This window comes from Leopardus geoffroyi, chromosome B2 (assembly GCF_018350155.1).
Source record: "Leopardus geoffroyi isolate Oge1 chromosome B2, O.geoffroyi_Oge1_pat1.0, whole genome shotgun sequence".
In the NCBI taxonomy this organism is placed as follows: domain Eukaryota; kingdom Metazoa; phylum Chordata; class Mammalia; order Carnivora; family Felidae; genus Leopardus; species Leopardus geoffroyi.
In genome coordinates, this window is record NC_059332.1 from 3,642,300 (window position 1) to 3,665,108 (window position 22,809).

General features: G+C 49.4%; 11 non-coding genes across 11 annotated transcripts; 8 read left to right on the forward strand and 3 right to left on the reverse strand.

Moving 5' to 3' along the window:
* Positions 1-7,340: 7,340 nt before the first annotated feature.
* TRNAW-CCA lies at positions 7,341-7,412 on the forward strand. The gene has a single exon. It is a non-coding gene; the product is annotated as a tRNA-Trp (tRNA).
* Positions 7,413-8,512: 1,100 nt separating this feature from the next.
* TRNAM-CAU lies at positions 8,513-8,584 on the forward strand. Its single transcript has one exon. It is a non-coding gene; the product is annotated as a tRNA-Met (tRNA).
* Positions 8,585-10,043: 1,459 nt separating this feature from the next.
* Positions 10,044-10,116, reverse strand: TRNAR-ACG. The gene has a single exon. It is a non-coding gene; the product is annotated as a tRNA-Arg (tRNA).
* A 328-nt stretch (positions 10,117-10,444) lies between these two features.
* TRNAS-AGA lies at positions 10,445-10,526 on the reverse strand. Its single transcript has one exon. It is a non-coding gene; the product is annotated as a tRNA-Ser (tRNA).
* A 3,092-nt stretch (positions 10,527-13,618) lies between these two features.
* TRNAR-UCG lies at positions 13,619-13,691 on the reverse strand. The gene has a single exon. It is a non-coding gene; the product is annotated as a tRNA-Arg (tRNA).
* A 2,106-nt stretch (positions 13,692-15,797) lies between these two features.
* Positions 15,798-15,869, forward strand: TRNAW-CCA. Its single transcript has one exon. It is a non-coding gene; the product is annotated as a tRNA-Trp (tRNA).
* Positions 15,870-18,802: 2,933 nt separating this feature from the next.
* TRNAG-GCC lies at positions 18,803-18,873 on the forward strand. The gene has a single exon. It is a non-coding gene; the product is annotated as a tRNA-Gly (tRNA).
* Positions 18,874-19,297: 424 nt separating this feature from the next.
* Positions 19,298-19,369, forward strand: TRNAM-CAU. The gene has a single exon. It is a non-coding gene; the product is annotated as a tRNA-Met (tRNA).
* Positions 19,370-19,764: 395 nt separating this feature from the next.
* Positions 19,765-19,846, forward strand: TRNAS-UGA. The gene has a single exon. It is a non-coding gene; the product is annotated as a tRNA-Ser (tRNA).
* Positions 19,847-20,969: 1,123 nt separating this feature from the next.
* On the forward strand, positions 20,970-21,041 carry TRNAQ-UUG. Its single transcript has one exon. It is a non-coding gene; the product is annotated as a tRNA-Gln (tRNA).
* Positions 21,042-21,514: 473 nt separating this feature from the next.
* On the forward strand, positions 21,515-21,586 carry TRNAQ-UUG. Its single transcript has one exon. It is a non-coding gene; the product is annotated as a tRNA-Gln (tRNA).
* Positions 21,587-22,809: the final 1,223 nt, after the last annotated feature.

The following is a 22,809-nucleotide window of genomic DNA, read 5'->3' on the forward strand; positions in this document are numbered from 1 at the left end:
CCTAGCAGGGCTATTGCTGGGTCACAGGGTAGATCTAGTTTTAATTTTTTGAGGAACCTCCACACTATTTTCCAGAGCAGCTGCACCAGTTTGCATTCCCACCAACGGTGTAGAAGGGTTCCCTTTCTCCACATCCTCGCCAGCATCTCGTTTTCTGAGCTGTTAATTTCAGCCACTCTGACCAGTAAAACACCACTGTTAAATAGTACATGGTGAGTGCATTCTACAGTAGAGACATCTGAAGCTCAGAGCCACCAAGTAAGCTGCTCTCCTCACAGACAGAGGAACAGGGTCTCAGATCTAAAGCCAGATGTCTCATCCCAAAGTTTCTGCTTGCAACTGCTATGCTGTTTTCATTATGCATGATAATAGAGAAAACAGTGGACAATCATTTAGGTTGTAGATGTTAAAACACAAAGGAAAACATTTTCAAGGAATATTTTTGACTTTATGGAAGGAATGCACAATGCATTATGCCACCAGCTGGCTGTGACCATGATGTAACATAGCAGGTGTATTTCCGCTATACGGTGAAACTCCATGCTTAATCTCCAAAAATGACCAGCCGAAGAATTCAAAAAGGATTTGTTGAGTCACTGGGCATCATTCAATACAGGTCAGATTAATTTCTGGGTAAATTTTAAGTTGAACCATAAAGTTTGATATTTGAAAAGAATTCTAAACCTTGGCCACCTGAGATGCCCACAAAATGCAGAAATCCTCTCAAGTACATCCTTCACCGGCAGGCATCAGATCTCTGCTTAACCCCCCCCCAACCCCCCCCCCCCCCACCACCAGATTGGCAGCTCATTACCTTACAAAAGGAACAAGGCTAATTGTGAGAAAGCTTTTTCCCTTACAGTGCAAAATCCTCGTACCTTTTTTCCATCTTTTGTTGTAGCTCTGCTCTGTGAAGCTAAAATATTAATCCAATCTCTGAAACAGTATAGCCCCAGATGTCATGATTATAGTAATAAACTCCCTGTCTCTCTCAATTTCTTTTTTTATTGTTCACACTTAGGGAGCGCTCGCTAAGGCCTATGCTAACTCATTTGTTCCTCATCAGAACCTTGAGGTGGCGCTGCTGTTCTCATTTTACAGATGAAGAGACGGCTCGGAATCCTGCCTGATCACTCCCTCCTCCCCTGCCTTTATCTTTCTTCCATGTTTATTTTTTTCCGCATAACATATGGGTCACCATCCTTGCTAGCACGTTCCTAGTCTATTTTCTCTCCCTCTCACTAGCGCCGACTCCAGGAGACCAGACGATCCGTAAGGTTTGGAGCACTGCTCTAGCCTTTTGTCTCCGTGTCTGAGCTCCGACAAGAGGACTGCACCCTTGGCATGTTGTCCAGAATAACCACAGAAATGGATTTAATAAAACTGTAAAATACTGGGAAGGTCTAGCACTCTTGATATCCTCACCCCGAAAATGTGCCTCCTCATGGATAGAGCAGGCTTTCTGGTTTTAATCCACAATATTTCAGGCTGAAAATAAAAGTGTTAGGAAAAAATGAGACAGCATCTATAACACGTTGTTAAATGTGGCAACAAGGAAACTACAGACCCCAAGCGGAGACACTTGGGCGGAGTCACCAAACCAGGGCTTTCTTTATACCTAGCCTGAAACTGCAGTTTCAACCTCCCCCAGACAAGCAGTCTTAACTGGTCACTTACGAATTTTCTGGTCTCCACCAACGAGGTAATCTGCTACAGGGGTCTCTCCATCCGCCACCCCCTCGCCTAACAGAAGGTGACTTTGCGGGAAGCAACCTTTCCTTTTCTTTTGCTAATAATCGCCTGGCCCCTCCTCCCTCCTGGAAAAGCCTCCCATTTCACACAGCCTCTCAGAGCTCCCCCTCTACCTGCTGGACGGGATGCTGCCCGATTCGTGAATCGCTTACTAGAGCCAATTAGATCTTCAAATGTACTTAGCTGACTTTTTGTTAACAGATGCGAAGTTTCCTAACTGCCACCAGAAAGTTATGATTTCCCTGCAATAATAACCTGCTTTCCCCTTCCCTTGCTCTGTCCACCTCGGTCGTGCTTTTCGGCCGACCTCCAGCGCTCTTTCTCCCCTCCCCCCTACTCTGGCCCCCGCAGGGTCCCCCTCCCCCCTCCCCCGCAGGGCCCTCCTCGCCCCTCCTCTCCTCCCGCCCCGCCCCCCCCACCACGCTCAACGGCAGGCTTCTCCGCCCCCTAGTGGCCGCCACGCGTGTCTGCACGCGCCCTGCGCGGGGAACAAACCACCTCTCCGCCAAGATCACCTCTGGTCCCGGAGGTGGCCGGGCGGGAGCCCCAGGGCATCCCCAGGACCGAAGAGTTTGGGTTTTGCCCTTAAGAACGTTATAAGGTAGCAGGATTCCCGCACAGAGAGTCGAGACACCGAAGCTTTTTAATTTCCAGGAAGCAGCTTTATTCGCGCTGGCCCCGCTTCGTTGGGTTCGAGCGCCCAAGGTCACGTGGCATAGTTTTTAATATATTTTTTATTTCTTGGTCTCCCATATACGGTAACACACACAAACACCTCGTCTGAGTAAGTGGTCTCAGCTTACAAGGTCACGAGGGGTGTTGCACGGAGGCGCATAGCCAAGGTCACCTTGAAGTTTTCTGCCCTTTCTTCTCTCTCCTTGGGGAGCGGGCCCTACCACAATAATAGAATTAGGAGAGCCGTGGATAGGTTTGAACGCTGTGGGCCACACGCTCAGGACTTAATCTGGGGGCTCCCTGTTTCCTCGGAATTGAATCCCACGTTGGGGATGAAGAGTTCTGACCTGTCCAGGGGCGGCGAGGAGTCACCGGTGGGTGAGTGCCTTCTGCCTCCCCAACCTTGCGCCCTGGTTTCTCAGAGAGCAACCACGCAGATCCTGTCTTCCCTCCGCTTCCTGGCGCGGGGGTCGGTGGGTCCCCTGGGCCTCCACAGGACAGGTCCACACCTGGAGGGAACCCTGAGCAGCGTCCCTCCGTCCTGTCGTTCTGCTCCCTGGTTCCTATGTCTTCGATCTCACATAATCTCACAGTTTTGTTTTTGTTTGTTTTTTTTTTTTTGTACTGTGACGCACAGTGAGAAATACCTTTTATATTATAACTTGGGACACACAATCAAATTTATAGATACTGTACACTCTTTTTTTGTCCTTTTATATTTGAATTTGCTTATCTATCTGTCATCTCTCCTGTCTACTCTTGATGTCACCTGGGGCTGGGGAGCCAACGGTCAAGGAAGAATTCTTGAGATGGTTTCAGTGCAAAACAGCGCCTTTATGAAAGCACGGGGACAGGACCGGTGGACAGAAAGAGCGGCACCTGTGTTGGTAGAAGCGACTGGAAGGTGTTGGGGGCTGGGGGCTAAAGATAGCGCAAGTCTCTAAGGAATCTGGCAGCAGTTTTAAGCACCTTGAGGGGCCAGCTGCTGCTAAGGTTAAGTTATTTACTCCTGCCAAGTAGAAGGTCAGTCGTGAGCCCCCTAGGATGTGGGTCAGCGGGCCATATGCTCCGGGAGGTAATTGCAAAAGTGACCCAGAGCTAGGCTCTGGTGGTAAAGCAATAAAGGAAGTCCTCGAGGGCTGGAGGGGGTCACAAGCTGCCTGGATGCTTGCCAGCCACAGCAAGTCTGGCCATTCATTTTCTCTGATCCCTCTTCTAATCCATTCTGTTCAGCTTGCTTAATAAGAATCTGCCATTTTGGGGGCACCTGGGTGGCTCAGTCAGTTAGGCATCTGACTTCACGGTCTGTGGGTTCAAACCCGGGGTCGGGCTCCTGCTGACAGCTCAGAGCCTGGAGCCTGCGTTAGATTCTGTGTCTCCCTTTCTCTCTGCCCCTCCCCCCCCCCCCCATGCTCTGTCTCTCTCTGTCTCTGAAAAATGAATAAACCTTAAAAACAAAACAAAACAAGAACCTGCCATTTTTAACAGTTTTGAAGTGTAAATTCAGTGGCAATTCAGTGAGACCATCACCAGCCTCTATCTCCAGAACTTTTTCATCATCTTTTTTTTTTTTTAATTTTTTTTAATGTTTATTTATTTTTGAGACAGAGACAGAGCATGAATGGGGGAGGGGCAGAGAGAGAGGGAGACACAGAATCGGAAGCAGGCTCCAGGCTCTGAGCCATCAGCCCAGAGCCTGACGCGGGGCTCGAACTCACGAACCGTGAGATTGTGACCTGAGCTGAAGTCGGATGCTCAACCGACTGAGCCACCCAGGCGCCCCCTTTTTCATCATCTTAAACCGAAGCTGTCCCCATTGAGTAAGAACTCTGCCCCCTTCCCTCTTAGCCCCTGCTGACCACCATTCTACTTTCTGTCTCTGAAGTTGACTGTTCTAGGCTATTCCTCGGGTAAGGGGAGTCATACAGTATGCTACAATGTCACCGGCTGTATCATGTAGCTGCCCGAGTCCCTGCTTCCAACCCTTTTGCCGATATACCTAGAAGTGAAATTCCTGGGTCAGATTGTAATTCTAGGTTTCATTTTTCAAGGACCCACAACATCGTTTTCCACGGGGTTGTGTCATTTTACACTCCCACCAGCAATGCGTAAGAGTTCCAATTTGTCCATATCTTGCCAGCACCTTTTTCTTTTTCGGTAATAACCACCATAATGGGTGTGAATCTTTTCCTTAGGTTTCAAACACACTTTAATGACACTTGACCCCCGTCGTCTACCCCTTAAACACAAATTTATGTTGGCATTGCAGAGGCGGTCTGAATCGTGGCCTACCTAGTAGGGTGGGGAGGGGAGACTCAGAGGGTGGCCCCCTGCAGGAATCAGGAGAGAACCCAGCCCGGGGGAGGGGAGACGACCCCACGGAGGTGAGGTGGTTCCATGAAGATTTCAGCAATGTGTCTTGTTAAGGAGGGTGTCAAGTCCTCAGTAATGAGACGTGTGAGAGGAACAAAGACGTTTGGAGACCCAGGTAAGTACTGATTCCGCGGGGGAACTGCCAGCAGGTAGGGGATGGGGGGCAGGGCAGGAGACAGTGTGGAGGAGGGGCCTGGCAAGAACCAAAGGGTTTATTCCTGGAGTCCCTTTCCTTAGATCTTCAGGACTAGATCCAAGCTTCTGGACCAGATACTAGGAAGAAACAGAAACCATGGACACAAAGACAAAGCCAGCTATCAGAACCATGCTTCAGGATCATAACAAACAGTAAGGGTGATTCGATGCTAAGACTGCAGCTTTGAGGGGCCCTGAAAACTCTCTCGCCTGAGCCTCACGTCGTCGGAAGAAGGTAATTAGCAAAATCAGGACTATAAGGCCTGGGATCGTGGGCCTCCCGCTTTGGGAAAGAAAAGGCTACCCAGGCAGCAAAACAAGGCAAGAGGGAGAAGCAGCTTGGAGCTCTGGGAACTTGCTAGGGAGAATGGATAACAATTTCATTTTAAAATATGATCCTGAATTCCTCCAATATTAGCAAAAATGGATTATAAACAACCAGACAGAAATCAGCTGTGCTGTGAATGAGCATTAAACACGAACTAAAATACAGGAACCAGGAAACTTTTATGAGCTGAAGTGTGTCACTGAGTTTTAAGTCTCAGCTGCCAAAAATAAATAAGAAACAGACATTCGTAAATTTCAGGCGCGGGTCTGAGTTAGTTCACACACTCATTTGCAGCCCCCTCTGATTTTCGCCATAACTTGGGATGATAACAATGTTACTTTTTCCCCCTGATTTTACTTATTTTTTTTTTTTAAAGGCGTATTTCTAACACCCGAAATAAGCCAATGCATTTAATTCTGTGTGATGACACGGAACTCCAAATCTGTGGAGGAAAGTAGCAGCGGACACGTGTGAATTTTACCTCCAGTCTCCGGCAAACCAGGCTGTGAGCGTGCCAACTTCATAGGGGTAGTAATCGCAGTACCATCTACTTCTTTAAAGTTTATCTACTCTTAAAATGTCCCCCTGCACCGACCGTGGGGTTCCAACTCCCAACCCCTAGATCAAGAGTCACGTGCTCTTGTCGCTGAGCCCACCGGTGTCTCCTACACTAACTAACCTTTCCTGAGAGCTCATGCTGTCCGGTAGGCGTCGTTCTAAACATATGTGAATATATAAGCCCGTTTCGAGCACATTGCATTTATCAACACCAGCCTAGGAGGTGGGCACTACTAACATTATCCCCATTGTATAGGTAGGGGAGGAAAGCAGAACTTTGAACTTTCGGTCGACTATGGCCACACTGAATTCTCTGCCAGCAGCGCACCTGTACCCCCATTTCTTTTCCTAAGTGGCCTCAGCTTCTACCGAACCTTCGGAGGTTTGTTTTCTGAAAGCCTGGTTCACCTCACCTCCCCATGAGGCGGGCTCCAGCATATCCCTCGCCCGGGTCCCTAATCTCGTCCCCCCACCCCACGGAGTGACTGCACCGGACATAACCTACCAAGGGTGCACCGCTACCTGCGAGGTCCTTCAGTCCTGTATCCAATGTCCTTTACAACTCCTAGCCCGCACCCCGGGCGCTGGGCCCATTTTTCAAGATTAAGAAAGGGAAACCCTAATTTCCAGAGACAGGTACGGGGATCACTTTCCCGCATGTCCTTTTCTAGGAGTTCAGAGACACCTCTCGCTCTTTGAGGCGATAGATGGTCTGCGTGATTTCACGTCTGCAGAAAACGTTCCCTGAGATGCACGAGCGGGGTGTCCAACTTTCAAGACAGGTGCTTTCACCAGCCAAGCCCCGGCGCCAGAATGGCCTACTTGCTCACACGGGAAGAGAGTTCTTGCTCTTTTTCGGGGGCAGTTTGAGACCCAGTGAGAGACCCTGAAGGACCCCTGGCAGCGGGAAAGCAATCGCGTCTCCCCGCCGCGCAGGACAACGGGGGGCGCGGGGTGGGGGCGGGGGCGCCGTGGTCCGCCGGCAGGTGCGGCTCGGGTCCCCGCGGGCCGCCCCGTGTCAGTCTCCGCCCCCCCCATCCCCGAAACACCGCGGGAACCTACGAGCAACTCGGGAAACAGATCCCAAGCCCGCCTTGGTTGCACCTCTGACTTGGGCGGGGGTGGGGAACACAATTTTTCTTTGCTGTCTCCCCCCCACTCCTGTCCGGAGCGACCGACCTTCGATAGCCATATTTCTAAAAAAAGACCAAAACAACAAAACTCTCGCAAACGTGTTTTTTTTTTTTTTTTTTTTTTTTTTGGTTTGTTTGTTTTTATAAAGATGGAGAAAACCAGGAGTGAAATAGAGAAGGAAGGACCGTCAAGTAGAAGCAACTGGGACGCAGAGTCGGGGAGTGATTGGAGGGCCCGCGTTCCACCCGCGCGGTCCTCACCGGGTGCGGAAAAATCGATTCCACGGATCAGGTTGACAGGTAAAGAAAACGCACGGCCCGTCGGGGACCTCGTGGCGCAACGGTAGCGCGTCTGACTCCAGATCAGAAGGTTGCGTGTTCAAATCACGTCGGGGTCAGTAGTTTTAGTCTCTGGGGGAGGCTCTGGTCTGAGAAGGGAGACGGATGGGGGTGTAGGAAGGTGCCTTCTTCAGCTTTCTCCGGCCTTGGAGCCCCTCCTTAAAATACCTCTAAAATGTAAATAAAAGGCGAGCATACGCAGGAACGTACGATATTGTTACTGCATCTGGGGACCCATAGAGACCCACTGCAAACGTTCTCGATTTCACTTTTCACCGGCTCGTCCGTTAATATGCCCAACCCTCCCTGCCTTCTCTCCACACGCTCACTTCCGTGCTGGCAGACCCATCTCTTCATCTGTAGGTCCCTCCAACCTTCGCAAGCTTAGCAGGTGTTCCCAGACGACCGCTTCTGGTAGGCGACCTTAGCTCACCCGCTCCACACATGGGCCAGCCTTTCCAGACCGGGGCGGTCGCATCGCCAGGCCATCCATCCTTGGCTCTCTGCGATTCCCTACCACTGCGAGGCACAGGAGAGGTCAATTCCTTTCCAGACGCGAGAAAACCTGAACGTTTTTGTTTGTCAGATTGAGTCTGTAGGGAGTGAACCACCAATTCAGAGAAAGTCTTCGGGGCTGGAAGTTCCGCGAACCCTCTGAAAGTCAACATAAAGTATATGTGCGGGAATGTGCGTTTTCCTCTCACCTGGGGCTCAAGACTTCCGTCCCCCCCCCACCCCCCAAAGATTATGAACCATCACACCACAGCACAGGGGAAAGTGCAAGCACGTTTCCTTCATCAGAGTCTATTATTTTGTATAACTTAGAATGGCTTTAAGACACGACAGTGGGATACAGGCAGGCATTCTGTTCCAGATCTAACGTACACATTCACACAGTACACAGTATCAGATGTCACATCGAATCACGCCTTTGTGCCCCGGAGAAGCATACCCACAATAAGCTTTTCCATTTCTTCTTCGCCCTTCTGTTGGGCGTTAGTTCAGGCCCAGGGCTAGTGAATTACAAAAGACAAATCATTACTACTCCAAAGAGAAAAAAGAGAACCCATTTTCCAATTCCACAGGTTGCAGGGGCAGCGGGAGGAATGGGCAAACCAGACAGAAATTGAAGGTTAATTATGAAGAGGGACGGCCCCGGAGCAGAGTGGCGCAGCGGGAGCGTGCTGGGCCCATAACCCAGAGGTCGATGGATCGAGACCATCCTCTGCTAAGTACGGTCCTTTTCGTCCCAAAGCAATCTTTAGCTCAGCGAGAGGGAAAGAAGAGATTGTTCATTCTTGTTTCAAATCTAGTGCGATGTTTGACTCTTTAAATTATATGCATGTAGAAAGGAGGCTAGACATAAAAACCTAACAAAATTTCCCATCTGCCGTCTATATGCTCGGTGATGTCTGTTAAGGCCCTTTTTTAAAAAAACCTATGAAAAGGTGCTCCGCATCACATGCCATGAGAGAAATGAAAATTAAAAATCACCTCTTAAAATGTCCAAAGTCCGGAACACTGACATCAAAGGCTGGCAGTGATGTGGGACAACAGGAACTCTCATTCACTGCTGAAGGGAAGGCAAAATGGCACAGCCACTGTGGAAGAGGGTAGTTACCATACCGTCCAGCAACTGCCCTCCTTGTCATTTGCCCAAAGGAGTCGACATATGTGTCCACACGGAAACAGGAACACAGATGTTTGTAGCAGCTTACTCATAATTGCCCAAATTGGAAGCCACCAAGATGCCCTTCCGTAGGTGAATGGAATGAATAAATTGTGGGACCTGCAGACCCATGGAAGATTGCGCAGCATGAAAAAGAAATGAGATACCAAGCCACGAGAAGACACGGAGAAAACTTAAATGCCTATTACTAGGTTAAAGAAGCCAAGCGGAAAGGCTACACATGATATGATCCCAACTGTATGACGTTGTGAAAAAAGTCAAAACAACGAAGACGCTAAACGATCAGTGGTGGCCCGGGCGTGGTGGGTGGGTGGGTGGGTGGGGGATGAATAGGCAGAGAGCGCAGAGGATGGGGGAGGGGCGTGAAAAATAACTCTGCGCGGTTCTGTAATGATGGATCCGCGTCATTACGCATCTGTCCAAACCCGCAGAATGTATAACACCAAGGGTGAACTGTCACGTCCGCTATGAACTTTGGGTGATTGTGATGTATCCAAGTAGGTTCCTCAGTTGTAACAAATGTCTCCCCGCTGGTGGGGGATGTCGGTAACAGGGGAGGCTGTGCACGTGTGAAGGCACGCGTGGGTACCGTCCTCTCAGTGTCGCTGTGAATCGAAAACTGCTCTTAAAAAATTAAATCTTGAAAAAAAAAAAAAAAAGAGAGAGAGAGAGAGGAAAAGAATTGGTATTTAGAAATACTCTTTTTTGTGAAACTTCGATGCCTTTGAAAGGTCTTCCTTCTATTTGATATTGATCATCTCACGTGAGGACTAGTCGATTTTGAAAACCATTGACCGATGTGATGTGAAGAAAATTTACATAGGCAAAAACAGAAATATGAACTACAGTTGAGGCGTGTCTTATTAACATTTTTGTTATTTTGTGTCATTACAAAAGAACGTTTTAAAAGGGCTTAAAAATATTTATATATATAATTACAGCGGCCTAAAGGAAGATGGAGATTGTGAACCTCCAAAGGGGAGGTGGATAACCAAAATGGCGAGCCAGCCAGGAGTCGAACCTGGAATCTTCTGATCCGTAGTCAGACGCGTTATCCATTGCGCCACTGGCCCCCACGCGTGCAGGCACGATTTACACTTAGGGAAAAAGGTGGTGGTGGAGTCACTAGGTCGCTCTAAATATGAATGTGTGGAATCTTCTCTTCCAACTTCCTTTGTCCCTGTCACCAGGATTTCCAAGCCCGAAACCTCAGAATTCAAACGAAAGCGTTCTATTGGCTCTTTTGTTTTAGTTCACTCACCCAATAGGATTCCTTCGCGGTCAGTGAGAATTCCTCCATTTTGATGTGCCGTGCAAACGTCTGAACGGATGTTTAATGGTTTTAAAAGTTGGCTGTAATTGAAGATCAAGTACAAGAGCAAATACATAAAACTCGCCCGTCGTAGTCGGCAGGATTCGAACCTGCGCGGGGGGACCCCAATGGATTTCTAGTCCATCGCCTTAACCACTCGGCCACGACTACGGCTACTGTAACGCCTTTTTTCCCCCCCGGCTTCCTCCATGTTACCATATATCATGTATTCTAGGCTACTTCAGGATTTAGTAACCCAAGAGGACGAAACAAACGATCCCCTCTAATGACACCAGAGAAGACTCACCCAACCTGCGTTCCAGCACGTGGCCACCTGAGAATGCTTTTTGGGTCTTTTCTAGAATGCAAATCAGCGATTTGTGGCGATAATCCTCTGTAAAGAATTGCCTTCGAATAATCCTTTAAAAACCCTCGTATTTTTGCCGCAGTAGGACGTTAATTCTCAGCGAATCACCGGACAAAGATGTCGTCACAGACACCCCATGTCTTCACGCGCCGAACCCAGTGCCTGGAATACAGCAAGGGCTCAATAAATTGTCAGCTGCTATTGTAACCATCGCGTTCAAATTCAAGAAAGGGGACCCATCAAAATGTTCCACAGGGAAACCCGTCTCTTGTGCCTTGGTAAAGCTCAAAAGATTTTAAAGCGGCTGATGGAATGTTGCTGGATGGGATAGGGAAGGAGAAAATATTTCTGGCAGTCAAATCTGCTTCACTGCATGGGGCCCTCTCTCCCAAGGGGGAAAACAACTGTATCTGATACTCTGTGGATGATAGTTAAACCGTATTTGCAAAGATCACCGTCAGAGCGAGAACAGATCCCCAGGATCGCCGCGTTTCTGAAACTACACAACGATTATTATCACAATCTTATCTGTATGTGTAGGAGCGTGGGTGTATTAGTGTGCAAATAGGAGATTCTGTACCTCATCAATAAGTCCATTCTGTGAACACAAGAAGGATAAAACATGACTGATCATCCATGCTCATGTGCTGAAAATAATCTCCAGCCCAGGCCTTTCTTCTGGGCTTCATAATATATGCCGGCTTGGTAATTTCTTTTTGCACGTGCATGGGCATCTCAAAAGCCCTATGTCCCAAAATGAATGCTCTTCCCTTTCTCTGCAAACTCGAACCTCCTTCAACAACCCAGATTTTATCGGGAGCCAAAGCCAAAGACTGAGAACTCCCCCTAACTTTCTTCCTTTCTCTACTCTCTCCCCACAGCCCGTAGATTGTCAAGCCTTCAGTTCCACCTCCTAATTTTTTTTTCCTCAAATCTGGCTCTTCCTCCCGAGCCACAGGCCCTTTTTCTTAGGTCGGGTTCTTACAGTTTTTCATAGGAGTGATTGCAACAACTTCTTAGCAGTATTTTGGCCTCCAGGCTCTTGTCTCTGAATGGGTTCATTTCTTCATTCTTTGAAAAATTTTATTCTGAGCACAATCACGTGTCATGCATTCTGCTAGGCGCTGCTCATTCAGTGGAAAGCAAGAAAAATACAGCCCCTCCTTTGAGGGCTTTCTAGAGTAAACAATGGTAGAAGTGAACATTTACAATTGGGTATGGCAAGTGAGAGGTCCAGGGAGCCACGTGGCCTATTGGAGCAGCGCTAGGTCCCAGACGTGACCACCTGGGGTGGTTGCCCGGAGAGTCACTCATTAGACTCCGAGTTGCATGAAGACAGTTTCCGGTTCTGCCTTTGTTACCTCTGAACGGGTAAATGGGTAATCAATGAATATATGTGGAATGAATCATATTCGAGCTCAGATCTGAAGGATGTGTGGGAGCTGGCCAAATTGGAAAGGTGCATCGTGTTCTAGACCTAAACCTCGAGGAATAGGAGAGAAACTGAAGAAAGTTCTGTCTGGCTGGAGCATGGCATTTTGGAGGGGCCCAGGGAGGGGCAGCGGTGAGAGAGAACACCAGAGACGCAGTTTGGGGCAGATGGCGTAGGTCGGGCTGGGTCACCACCGATCGATGTCTTTACCTGAGCGTGCAAATCTGACTGTGTCCCTTCCCTCCTTTAAAGTCTTAAAAGGTACTTTGTGGCCTATAAAAAGGGCACAAACGGCAGAAGAGGCCCTCGTCATGGGAGCCATCTGACCTTCTCAGCTTCCTTTCCGGCCGCGCTGTCCAGGGAGCCCGGGAAGTCCTGAAGCCAGGAAGCGTCTGCTGGTCCTCACAAGGTGCGGGTTCTCGGTGCTGAGCCTCTGCCTTTGATTTGCGACATTTCCTTAGTCCCTTTCTGTTTAGAACAGCATCCCAACTTCCTGTTGCTGTTACTGTTCTGACAGTGACTTAAAAAAAAAAAAAAAAAAAAAATCCAAGCCGGTTATCTTCTAAAACGTCTCACATTCTGACTCTGTCTCCCTGTCTCCGGAGGCAACTTTTAATTTATTCCTCCCTGCTCTCTAAACCAGAAGTTAAATCGCAGTGATGGATTAGATCGTTTTGATTCGAGGACCTAGTTCCCATGCAAAGGCGTTTGTCGGGGCATCCAACTGACAGGGAAGCCGGAGCGGTCCCCTCCGAGCTTTCTTCTCCTTTGCAATTAGCAGGGAACCTTGGGGGTGGTCCTGTACCACCACGCGCGTGCTGTTTCCCGCTAACCCTGTTAAGGGTTTTAAGATCCTTAATGCTCTTTGCTGAGTCTCTTAACTTCTCTGGGGATTGCGGACGGTGGTGGGTCTTCTAATCCTACCCCTTGCCTACATTTGTTAGAGGCTGCCGTCGAGCGTGACCTCTTTCCTGCCTTCCCCAGCCTCCGGTCTTTCCTGGGGCGCCCAGGGCCGCCGCGCTTTCTCCCGCGTTCCCGGGGGTGCAGGTGGGCGGGCGCTCAGCAGCGCGGGGCGGGGTCTGGGGCGGGGCCTGGGGCGGGGCGCCGAGCGGGCGCGGGGGGCCGGGGAGCGCCCCCTGCAGCCGGGCTGGAACCCGGGCTCCCAGACGGGCGCCCCGCCGAGAGGGACGGCGACGGGCCGGCAAGGTCCGCGTTTCCGAGAAGCTCCCGGGGGGCAGCTGCCGACCAGAAGAGGGGGTGGGCGACATCGAGGGCCAGTCACTCGCGGGGAGGGCAGCGGGGTCACAAACGGAGGCGGGGGTGTGGAGGAGACCTGGGAGGAGGGGGTGGGGGGTAAAACTATCAGGTTAGCGTCAGAAGGAGAAGAATCTGTTCACGGACTGAACCGAGAAAACAGCAACAAGTAGCAGGAAGGGCCTGGGGTGTAATAAGTGAGCCCCGCAGCAACCACGAAGGGATTCGAACCCTCAATCTTCTGATCCGAAGTCAGACGCCTTATCCATTAGGCCACGTGGTCCTCCTGCGGCATGAGGGGGTGTGTGGGGAACATTTGGGGAAGGAAAATAATCTTGGCGCTGTGACTGCAACATCGTGAAATCATTATTGCAAAGCAAGGCGTTTCCAAGGCCTCAGAAGTCGGACAGTCTGGACTCCTGACTGTAGGGAACCATCCAGAGGTTGATGGAGGGAGGTGGGTGCGGGGGTGGGTGAACCAGGTGACAGTCATCAGCAGGGCACTTGTTGGGAGGAGAACTGGGTGGTGTGTGTAAGTGATGAATCCCTGAATTCTGCCCCTGAAACCAATATCACTCTGTATGTTAACTAACTGGGATTTCAATAAAATCTCGAGGACAAAAAAAGAAATCTTACAGTCTAGTGGGGGAAACAAGTTGGGCCGCAGGGTCAGAAATGTTGTCAAGTTTCCAGCAAGATAACTGCGGAGGAGAAGAAGGTGAAGCGACAATAACCAACAGACGGTGCTTTATATTTCGACCGCACCTGGGAGCAGAGGCCACAGCCCTGAGGGGACCGTGAGCGCGGGGCTGAGCCGGGAGAGGCAAAGACCAAACCGGATTGCTCCCTGTGCCCTGGGACCACCGTGGCAGGGAGAGATGGTGGGATAAACACAAGAACTCATTTCTGCGAATCCCTCTCAGAACAACTCCACAATAGAAGTTCCGATGGGACAAGTTGGGGACAGGAGATAACGGCCACAAGATCTTGCCATCTGGAAGGCCGAGGGAGGTTGTCAGACTCCAGAAAGCGGGGGCCTAAGCAAACAGTGTGGGAAAAGCAAAGAGGCAGTCGCATTTACCCGTGAACCGTCCATCCTGGCACCCCAGGGCGGGGCTCAGGAATTGTCAGCAGGGGCTTCCATCTGGAAACTTCCAAGTCAGGGGCAGAGCTGTGTGTCCCACCGGCCCCCCTTCACGATGTTGAAGGCCTAACCCCCAGCCCCTCAGGATGTTACTGTATCTGGAGGTGGGGCTTTTAAAGACCTAGACAAAGCAGGGGAAGGTCATATGGGTGGGCCCTGATCCAACGGGACTGGTGTCCTTCTAAAAAGAGATTAGGACACAGACACGACAGAGGAAAGACCCAGTGAAGATATCGGGAGAAGACACCATCAGTAGACCTGCTGACAGGGTCGATCTTGGGTTCGTAGTCCCTGAAAATGCCAGAAAATAAATCCGTTGCTTAAAGCACCCAATCTGTGGCACTTAGCTGTGGCGGCCCCTGCTGGCTCAGACATTGTCCATCCTCCAACCTGGAAGGGGATGATCTCCAGGCCGGAGCAGTGATTTTCCGCCTTTCCGCCGAATCGCAATCTCCTGGAGACCTTGTTGACATACAGGCAGCAGAGGCCCACCCCCAGAGTCCCCGCTTCGGTAGTTCTGGGGCGTGGACAAAGATGTGCCTTTCTAGCAAGTTCCTAGCTGAAACTGATGCTCTGCTTCAGGGGACCGTGTTTTGAGCCTCACTGTAGGAAGATCAAGCACAGGCTACTAAAAAGTGGGAAGAGCTCGCGATATAGCCACCGGATTTGAGTTGCTGCTCATGTACAAACTATACAGACCAGAAGGCCGCACATTCTGACGGGGAGGAGCCGGAGCCGGGAGAATTTCCAGAAGTGACGTCGTTTACGCTGGGCTTTTGAGACCCAGCAGCTTTTCAGCAGGTCGGGGTGGGCCTGGCGGGTGCTGAGAAAGGCAGGGAGGCGGGCCGGTGCGGGGCCAGGAGTCTGTTTCAGAAGGGGGAGAAGTCTCGTGAATGACGGGTAAAGCAGTCGTGCCAAGTTTTTGGCCATCACGATTCCTGTTTCACTGCGGATCTAAATAGTAAGCACAGGAGAGTTCTCAAACCAGGAGAATTCTGAAGAGTTGGAAGGACTGAGCCTGAGAAAGCACTGAGTTTTCCTGAGAAGGGAGCATTTGGGTTTTTGTATTAATATTTAATGTGGTCAGTTCCTTTACTTTCTTAGCAAGGCATTAGCCAAGCTGTGGATAGTGGGGAGAAAGCTGATCCAATCCACCCATCAACAGAAGAAAATCTTTAGAATCTGGAGGAGAGGAGACAGGATTATTTAAATCCTAATTTGGCAGATAAAGGGCCTTTTCCCCGTGGCCTCGTGGCGCAACGGTAGCGCGTCTGACTCCAGATCAGAAGGTTGCGTGTTCAAATCACGTCGGGGTCAATTGCAAATAACCTTTTTTAGGGTAAAGAAGCGAGGCGATTTCCCTCCAAGGTATACCCAGTAGGTGACTTTGAGAGGCCTCCCAGGAGTGGTGATTGTTAAAAAACAAAATTTACTGGGCCAATTTTGAAGATCTTACTGACTGTATTCAACCTTTCAACCCCGGGGCAGCATCCTCTGTAGTAGAGAGAAAGGAGCTCCAGGGAGCTGTACAGAATGAGACTCTTATAGGCAGAAGGGCCTGGGAACGAGGAAGTTATACTAGCATAACACAGGCTGGTTCAGGCAGAGCCCGTTCCTTTACGGGACGACGGGCGTCTATCAGGCAGGTTACCTACCTCGTGCTGACCCAGGGATTTCTCGCTGACTGGTTCAAGATTCCATTTCTGGGACATGCTAACACTGTAACTGGTAAGTCTAGGTCTCGGTGTGGCGATTGGGCTTAGCACAGGTGACTCCATCTTGGGCCCGTGGTCCTGTTTTTAACATGACAGAAAGGACAGAATATCGGAGTTTTGTGGCACGCGTTGTGATTCTGCTTTTGTCCTTGGCTTGCCAGGGGAATCTCGCTGGGGGAAGAGCCCCCCCCCCCCCCCCCCCCCCAATGGACAGTGCGTCCTTTGCAACCTTCTTTAAAGAAAGGTTTCATGGAAACACTCTCTTGGACAGTCACCACGTCAGGGGAGGCACAGTCTTCTGTTTCCCTCTTTCTGCTCTGGTTGCTTTCTGGACTGTTCCTTCGCCCGGCTGACTGCAACAGGGTGTGCCTCCTTCTCTGCTTCATTCCCGCCCCGCCCCCACCCAACCAGGAATCTAGAACCATCCTGGGGACGTCCTTTTCTTCACTCCCAGGTCTGAGCAGGAGTCCCACTGAGTGTGATTTCCTAAAATGTCACAGCCCATCTCCTTCTCTGTTCCACCAGGACCTCTTTTCTTCCATCAACATCTCTTGCCCTGGGTGTTGACAGGGACCTCGTCCCAGATCTCCTCGTGTTCCGTGAAATCCGAGTCCTTATGGCGCATGTTTGTACACGCAGATCTTGTCTTGATTATCCTCCTCCTTAAAACCAAACAACCCAGCGTCTGTCGCCCAGGCCATTCGGTTCCTCAAATACCTGTCGCTCCTTCCCAGGACAGGGCCTTTGTCCTTGACCTTTCCTCTGAAAGGAATGTTCTCCCTGGTTTGCTGCATGATTCTGTTGCCAGGTGAGCCTGGGCCTGGCCTCAGCCAGCTCCATGGGCCTCGCCGAAGGTTCTCGGTCTTGGTCACCAGAATGAATTCAAGGGCAGACAAGTAGCACAGGAGTGGGAAAGTTTATTAAAGCGGAAAGTACACTGTGGAGATGTGAGAGCAGGAGAAGAGGGGGTGGGGAGAGGAGGGGGAAGGGGGAAGGGAGAGAGCGAGCACTCAAGAGCGAGCAGGGAGGTTTGCGCTGGAACTGCCCATGGGGGGTTGTGTTTCTATATATATATATATATATATTTTTTTATTGACAGTTGTTAATCGGGAGCCGAATATTTATTCCGTGGGGGTGGGAAGCAGAGTTTTGCTCTTTCTTCCTCACTTGCTCGGGGGGCTCCCTGCCATGGCTCCTCCCTTCGGCCCCCGCGTGATGGGGCTTCTCGGGGCGTTGGGCCCGGACAGGCCTCTGGCCTTTTCCAAATCCCGGCAACAGAAGAAAACAAAACTGGACCGTATGAGCCCGAAAACTCCACTGGATCAAGTTGCATAGCGTGTCCGTTCCCCTGGCCGGTACCGGCTTCCTCCATGCTGGCCTCCAGGCCTCCTGTCAGAGCCTAACTGACAGCCTGGGGGGACACAGCCCCACTGACGTGAACACCAGTGATGTGTGTTATACTGAAGATATCTGCTTCCGATAGAAATACGGTAAAATGTCTGACGTTCGAAGGTTCACTAAAAAGTTACATGGAATAGAAACCAGTAACTAATATTTGACGGGTGGTGTTATGTTGTTTTTCAAACCACTTTAATGGCCATCCTCTGAATTTACCTTCGACGCCCCTGGAGGAACGTAGGCACCCTTTAGGCACGAGTAAACAAGAACGAGGGCATTACGTGACTTGATCAGGTTGATTTTCTGAAGAAAAGGTGCAAAGAGATAGAGACCAGAAGGAGATAGAGGCGTGTGAAAAACTGGCTCTCACATGCTTCGTATCATCCGGACTATCAGAGCCCATTACCTCCCAGAAAACCAAACTCGAGGCTCACTTTGGTAAAGATAATTTTCATGGGTCGTCAATGGTTTTCTCTGTGTTGGCTTTTTCTCCAGACAAGTGAAAAGTCCTCAAAAGCAAGGGATATAACTTCTATTTATTTCCAGGTCCCGCTTGGCTTTTGGTTCCCAAGCCCCACACCGACCTCGGCGGCCAGCGGCCACCCTCCAAAGGGCAAGTCACGGGGACGTGTGTAAGGGATAGGATTCGGGAGAATTCCTACTTTCAGCATTTTCTGTACCATTCTCGCGTCTGATGACCACAACCTTCTTATACAAACTTGGGTCTTCACGGCAGAGTGACGATAGGTCTTTTTTCCAAAATGTGGTAACTTGTTTCAACCTCGAATTGAGCGCTTTGACCCAGTAATTAACCGAATTGGCTTGCATCCTAACGGAGAGATTTTTGGAATTTGTTTTCATTAACGATGTAAGGGGGGAAGCGGGGGATGGAGAAAAGACATTTTTATATGTTGGGTATTTATACTTGTTTTTCACCTTCCAAAGCCTCCAAGGGCCGCATATCAGCACTTTCACTTCTTCTAAGTCACAGGTTTTCTTAGAATGTTTAGGTATAATTTTTTCTTTGATTGGGTTTAGAAAAATCCTAGGGAAAAAGTGTACAATCTCTTCGCTCTACTTTCCAGAGACTGTATAACTGTAGCTATAAGGACAAATATGGGGCAGAACACACGCAGAGCATTGGTGGTTCAGTGGTAGAATTCTCGCCTGCCACGCGGGAGGCCCGGGTTCGATTCCCGGCCAATGCAGCGTCCGCATTTTACCCAGCGCGCGGTTGAAAACATTTTGACCGAAAACTTACAAGCTAAAAGTACCTTAAAGTAACAGTGTTTCTTGTATCCCCGTTTGGCTGAGAAAGATCAAAGCAAGCCCTCCTTTGGCAATTTCAGCTTATAAATGATGCCAATTGGCATGCATTTGGTTTTCCCCATGTCCTGAGACATCATCCTGCTGGAGCTGGCGTGCACTCCGACCTCAACCGGTCGGTCTTTGCGGGGCGAATTGTAAGCCGCTGGCATTTGAGGGGCGGAGCGTGGCAGTGCACGGAGCCGGGGGTATCCTTTCTCAGTCTTCGAGGCAATCGCTGAAAAGCATCCAGACGTCTCCTAAGTAAGAAGGCGCCAAAATTTACTGCCTTGAAATTCAAATTTGAAAAGCCAGCCTGGTGTGGGGAGCAGAGTGGCGCAGCGGGAGCGTGCTGGGCCCATAACCCAGAGGTCGATGGATCGAAACCATCCTCTGCTATCTCCTCGGCACCCTTCTTTGGCTCAACCTCAAATTTTAGAAAAAGGGAGTGGACCAGATCTGGAGGTGTAAGAATCCCCAAGGCAATTTGGGACAAACACCTGCTTCCTGTCTTTGCTTCCCTTTGGTCCCTTGTAACTCAATTTCTGTGTTGGGTACCCCCGCACCTGTTGGATGGAATGCGACGTCCGCAGGGGCTTTGGTATTTCCCACGACAGGCAAACGTTACAATTTGTAATAACTTCTGTTATCAACGACTCGATATTCAAAACCTTGTTCTTTTTAGTATGATGACAGGTGGTCCAGAGCTGTTAGACCAGCAGGAAAATCAATTTACGAACAGGGAAGATATTATTCCTCATGGGAATATATCCAGACAGCTGGGGAGCAGTCGCGTAGTCGTGGCCGAGTGGTTAAGGCGATGGACTTGAAATCCATTGGGGTCTCCCCGCGCAGGTTCGAATCCTGCCGACTACGGAGTAGTGTTTTCTTTCCAGGTGTTACACCTGCTAGACCAACTTTGGAAGCTGCAAAGCACAAAACAGCACGAAATACACCGTCTTCCTGGGTAATATTATCTTTGTCCTTGAAACTGTAAGCAGGTAGTTGTCCTTTAGTATCACAGCGGGGGAAGAAAATTTTTGAAAATGATTGGGGAAAACATTAGGGATTTCTTCTGAAACCACTATACAGATGCCGAAAAGTGCCCAGGCTTTAATCTTTTTTTTTTTTTTTTTTTTTTAATTTCCAATTCCCTATCCAGCTCGGGTCTGACTTCTGAAACCGAAATCCGAAATTTGGGCACATCCAGTGTCCACTCTTTACTCGTGAGCACATTTGATGTTTTGGAATCAGTATCTCAAACAGGAGATTTCCAATCTTCCCTCCTTCTGGAGCCCTCTTATTCCACTTAGGAAGCCAGAACTGCAGAGAGGATGCACAGGATAGAGAATTTTCAAAACCGTTTTCAGTTTTTCAGACATTGGCTTTGTTTTCAGACGTTGGCTAAATCTTACTAAGAAAAAAAAAGAACTGTGGTGCTTGATAAAACTGGCAGATACACAATACTGTATATGCAACAGAAATAAGAGTAAATATAACAAAAATTAATCTTTTATTACACTTGCAATTGATCCACTAGAGAAAGCGGATAAGCAAAAAGAACGACGTAAAAATACTTAGAAATGTAGAAGTTCTTCTTAATCCTTGAAATTAAATTCCCATGCTACCTTTAACTTTTTTTCTTCTTGAGTTTTCTATATTCGTACATGTCCGAAGAGATATTTTAAGCGTTGACACTTTCCTCTATAAGCCTATAAAGGCAGACAAACGTTCATCGTCCAGGTTAGGTATTCAGGAAATGCACAGTTTTGATTTCTCTAGGAACATTGGCACTCAAGTCCTCTGTGGGCCCTGGTGAAAATTCTAAGCAAAGACGAGCTCTGTGGGGCTTTCCCCCCCGTGGCTGAACAAGTCTGTTGCCCCCTTGGATCCAGAGAACGTGGACCTTCGGCACCTGTTCGGGACAGACATCCAACCACGCGTATGCGCTGCGCTGCAAAGAGCTTCCAAACACTTGCCAGGGGACACGGCTGTCATCGGCCCCATGGTGTAATGGTTAGCACTCTGGACTTTGAATCCAGCGATCCGAGTTCAAATCTCGGTGGGACCTGCCAACCTTTTAGTATCTTCTCTTCTCTTAAATCACCCCCGTACCTGGACTTGGCCAGAGACACCTGTGTACTTGGGCACCTCAGCACTCAGCATCCCAGTTAGCAGGGCGACACTGCCCTGCAGAGCTGCGTGGCTTGTGCGCTTTTCTGGAATTCTGTGTCCTCCTCTGCATCGCCCCCCCACCCCCCCCACCCCTTCATTGGGAAACCAGGTTATCCTCTGGATGCCCTAAGTACTCCTGTGTCACACCCCGGACCTCAGTTCCGGGTTTGGGTTCCAGCAGGTTCTTGGTCTTAACATTGTTTACGCATGCGAGCCCCAGTTGTCCTGTTTGTTTTGGAGCATCTGCTGTCTAGCAGATTTCCCACTGATATTTAAAAAATATAAATACTGCAGTCCGTAACATGCTGAATAGAATGACAAGCCCTGCATTTAATATTCATAGATATTCCCTCAAAACACACGTGTGGTGGCCCCATGGTGTAATGGTTAGCACTCTGGACTTTGAATCCAGCGATCCGAGTTCAAATCTCGGTGGGACCTGCTTTGGTTTTGGTCGCCTGTCCCCACGTTTCAATTTGCCAGTGCATCCTGCTGTGTGTGGGGGCATGAACTTTACACTTGAGCTTTCTTCCCCAGAAGAGCCTCCTGTGATCCCTTACTCTCTTCTCAGACTTACGAGAAGCGAAGTACTTTGTGTCCTCGTGGAAAGCATTCTGGTCTCCCTGGGTTCCTGAGGTCAACCTGATCCTCTTTAGTCTTAAGGCCCTAACGGCTCACGTATCAGACGCCACCCCCCACCCCGCCTTTTCTCCCCCGCGGTTCACACAAATGGTCTGGAGGCTAACGCTGACCTTGAAAACGTCCAAGCCGTGGAGTGAGACCCCAGCCACCCCTTTCCAATTTCTCTAGACAAGAGGCTCTCTCTTAACGTTCCTTAGATTGAATTTACGCCCGAACATCTTGAAGATCAAGTGACCAGACTCAAGAGGATACGCGTCTTCCCTTGAAGGTTTGTTATACAGAGATCCCGTGGTGTGACGGTTAACCCTCTAGGCATTGGATCCTTCCGTTGCCTCTCCTGTCCTTAGTTCGAGCACATCTTCCAGTGATCTCAATGACAGCAAGAGAAGAGCCTCTATAAACTCCTCTGGCCTCTAAACAGTGTTCCGGAAAAAGCCCTGCAAAACTTCTTCACGCCTATTAAGCCCCAGTCATGGTCATGTTTTAGAACCTCTGTATTAGTTTCCCCTTGCTGCCATAGCAAATTACCGCGTATTTAGTGGCCGAAAACAACACGAATCACCCTTCTTACAGCTCTGGAGATCAGAAGTCTAAAATCAAGGTGCCAGCAGGTTTTCTGGAGACTTCGTTGCCATTTTCAGCTTCTAGAGGTCTCTTCCCCGGATCACCTCTTGCTTCTGTGGTCACGTTTCCTATGATTAAGTCTGACCTTGCTTTGGGTGCTCTTGGAAAATCCAGGATAATCTCTTCATTTCAAACTCCTCGATGTAATCGCATCTGGAAAGTCTCTTTTCCCAGGTAAGGTAATGTATTCCATGGGTTCTGGGGATTGGGATGTGGGTCTATGTGAGAATGCATGACTCAGACTACCACAGCCTCTATTAACGAATGGCAAGTATCTATTAATGCTCTTTAGATTGATTCTATTGATCAGGACTTTTTTCCAAAGGTAAAATATGCATCCAGCTTCCAGACACGTCTTTTCTTCAGTAGACACTCTTCTGTAAGGGCTCCATGGTGTA